Here is a 2,915-nt window from a genome sequence, read left to right on the forward strand (position 1 = left end):
CTATACAGAAAAACCCTGTCTCAAAAAAAAAAAAAAAAAAAAAAAAAAAAGAGCACAGGCTGCTCCTTCAGAGGACCTGGGTTCATAACAAGGGCGGGAGAGACAGCTCAGCTGTCTTGTTCTTACTTACAGAGGACCTGTTTGATTCTCAGCACCCACATAGCTGCTTACAACCTTATATAACTCCAGTTCCAGGGAATCTGATATCCTCCACTGACCTCCTTGGGCACCAGACATTGGTGGAACACATGCATACATTCAGGCAAAACACTCACACACACAAAATAAATTTAAAAAGAAAAAACAAAACTCTTTTATGAAGGTTAAAAAAAAAGATAAGTCTCCCAAATGCTGGGACTGTGCTTGGGCATGAGCCTAAAATCGGACCAGGCAGGGTTTTTGTTTTGTTTTGTTTTGTATTTTTTTTGGTTTTTCGAGACAGGGTTTCTCTGTGTAGCCCCGACTGTCCTGGAACTCACTCTGTAGACCAGGCTGGCCTTGAACTCAGAAATCTGCCTGCCTCTGCCTCCCAAGGGCTGGGATTAAAGGAGTGTGCCACCACTTCCCCGGGGACAGTTTTTAAAGCATTTTTTTACATGGAAGAAGCTAAGCTGCACTCTCCCGGTTAAGGGTCACTCAAGTACAACTTAGTCAAGTTCTGTCCACAATGGGAGTATGGGAGATGGGAGTTAAGGCTGCTGGGCGCTTTCTCCCCCCCCCTTATTTATTAATTTATATGAGTACAATGTGGCTGTCTTCAGATGCACCAGAAGAGTGCATGGGATCCCAGATAGTTGTGAGTGACCATGTGGTTGCTAGGAATTTAACTCAGTATCTCTGGAACAGCAGTCGGTGTTCTTAACCGCTGAGCCATGTCTCCAACCTGCCGCTCTCTTCTTCAGGCATAGATTTTATGGGACTATTTAAGGGAAAACAGGTTCTAATACGAAACTGATCACGGCTAACCATAGTGTAGCCTGGAGTACATTTTACAAAAGGTTTGAGTAGCTCTGTTGGGACTCCAAACAGCAGGGCTGGGAGAGGGGGTATTGTGGATCTCACCGTAGGGAACATCGGGATCTGTGCAGGGTTTTCTCCGCGTGCACCCTTCCTCTAATGCCCAGTGTAGCCGGACGCGGGGATTGTTGCATTCTGGTCGCCGACCACACCAGGGCCGCGGGGTTGCTCTGATCTGCTCTGGGCTCAGGCACCAGGGGGTCCCTGACCAAAGTCCCGGTGGGCCGCAACCGCGCCACTCAGAGACCCGGGCGCCCTGCGGGGCACGTGCCACCCGCCCCGTCGGGGCTCCTACGCTCCATAGGCGCAGCGCCGGGTTCCGGGCACCGGGCCCCGCCCGGCCGCGGCCCACGCCCAGCTCAGCTCCGCTACTGGGCTCGGCCTGGGCTCGCCGGGGCTCGGCGGGCAAAGGAGGAAGGAGGGAGGGAGCCGCGGGCAGCGGAAGGGGGAGGAGAGGACCCGGCCCAGTCAGTGCGCACCGGCCGGGCGCTAGAAGTGGGAAACGGAGTAGCGGCGCCCGGGCCGGAGCAGCTCTGCACCGGACGCCGAGTGAGTCTGTGCGCGGGGCCGCGGGGGTGGCGGGGCAGTGACGGGCGCGGGGGCTCAGGGCGCAGCTCGGAGGGAGCGGGGCCTCCACCGGCTCATGGCGGCCGGCCTGCCGGAGGGCGGGCCGAGCGCTGCTGGAGCGGGCGATCCGGGCCCCGCTGGGGCCTCGGCCCGGAGAAGGCCTGCCGGGCAACAGGTAGGGGGACTGGGGCCGGGCGCTCTCTCAGGATCCATGGTACAGACGCCCCTTTGTTAGGAGTGGAGCAGTAGCGGACCTTCGGTGCTAGAAGCCCCTGCGGGCCCGCGTGCGTCCTGGGGCCTGAGTGTGGAGGCCGAGGAGGAACGGTGGCGGCCCCTGCTGCTGTTGCTGCTACTGCTACCGCCGCCGCCGCTGCCTCCGTTTCTGACCCCCTTGTGCCCATCCCAAGAGGGAGGTCAGAGTGTCCATGTGCCTAACGGGAAACAGGAAGGAGTACACTCTTGAGTGTCTGTCCTAGCCCCAAAGGGCTCACATTCCTATACCGTTATGGGGCGTGTTTGGCCAGCTCTGGGTTGTAACTTGCTAATTACAGGCCCAGAGGCCCTCAAGCTAGTTGGCTACCTGCAGGTGGGTGGCATTCCTTTTTAGCCTGAGCTTGGGAGTTCCTGTGCCTAAGCTGCACTCCTGGCATTCAAACCAGATCTCATTTATCCGAGTTTCCAGCCTCAGCTGTCAGGGTGTTCTAAGCGCTGTGAGGTCTGGAGTGAGCCGGTCTTCCCCAGAACTGAGTTAGGGAAGGCCTCCTCCAGAAATTACTTCTGTTTGTGTGAGAGCTGGAGTAGGGGGGTCACTTCCCATCCCAGAGCTAAGGTGACTATCTTGAATATAAGTTTGTTGACTGCACTCGTGATGGGGCCCCTAAGGTCAAATATAGTGACTAATTTCTAAGGGGTGTGGTGTGGTGTGCTGTGTGTGCGAATTAGTTCTGGTATCCATTGGTGCCCCATACCCTCTATTCTCACAGGAGCCTCTGACTAGGTTTCTCTCTGTCGCTGGCCACAGGGAGACTGACATTGTACAATTCCTTTCAACACTACCCCACTTGCCGCTGCTACTTCAACCTACTGGCCTCTCCCTGTCTTTGGAAGGCATATTCTTATATAGTGTTTGGGGTTGGGGCAGGGAAGTTTGTGAAACATCCCAGAGAAGCCTGAGGCCACGGTTGTCACAGCCTCACCCCTTAGCTTTACCAGAATCTGCCCTGTATTTTTGGGCTCATACTATAGCCTGAAGCAGTTGACACAGCGTTTGACTTCTATTGCTCTTCACCGTCTAGAAAGAAGTTTTTTTTTTTTTTTTTTTTTTTTTTTTT

At 55.0% G+C, this 2,915-nt stretch overlaps 2 protein-coding genes across 2 annotated transcripts in view; one reads left to right on the forward strand and one right to left on the reverse strand.

The window, feature by feature from the left end:
- Window positions 1–1,130, reverse strand: part of Anxa9 (annexin A9) — an 18,764-nt gene extending 17,634 nt beyond the window's left edge. Inside the window, exon 1 of the mRNA XM_021158036.2 lies at window positions 1,063–1,130. The gene's annotated coding sequence lies outside the window, so the exon portion shown is untranslated. The remainder of the gene's footprint in view (window positions 1–1,062) is intronic.
- Window positions 1,131–1,415: 285 nt separating this feature from the next.
- Cers2 (ceramide synthase 2) overlaps window positions 1,416–2,915 on the forward strand; it is an 8,480-nt gene continuing 6,980 nt past the window's right edge. Inside the window, exon 1 of the mRNA XM_021158717.1 lies at window positions 1,416–1,566. The gene's annotated coding sequence lies outside the window, so the exon portion shown is untranslated. The remainder of the gene's footprint in view (window positions 1,567–2,915) is intronic.

The sequence above is a fragment of the Mus caroli genome, chromosome 3, assembly GCF_900094665.2.
Source record: "Mus caroli chromosome 3, CAROLI_EIJ_v1.1, whole genome shotgun sequence".
Lineage (NCBI taxonomy): Eukaryota > Metazoa > Chordata > Mammalia > Rodentia > Muridae > Mus > Mus caroli.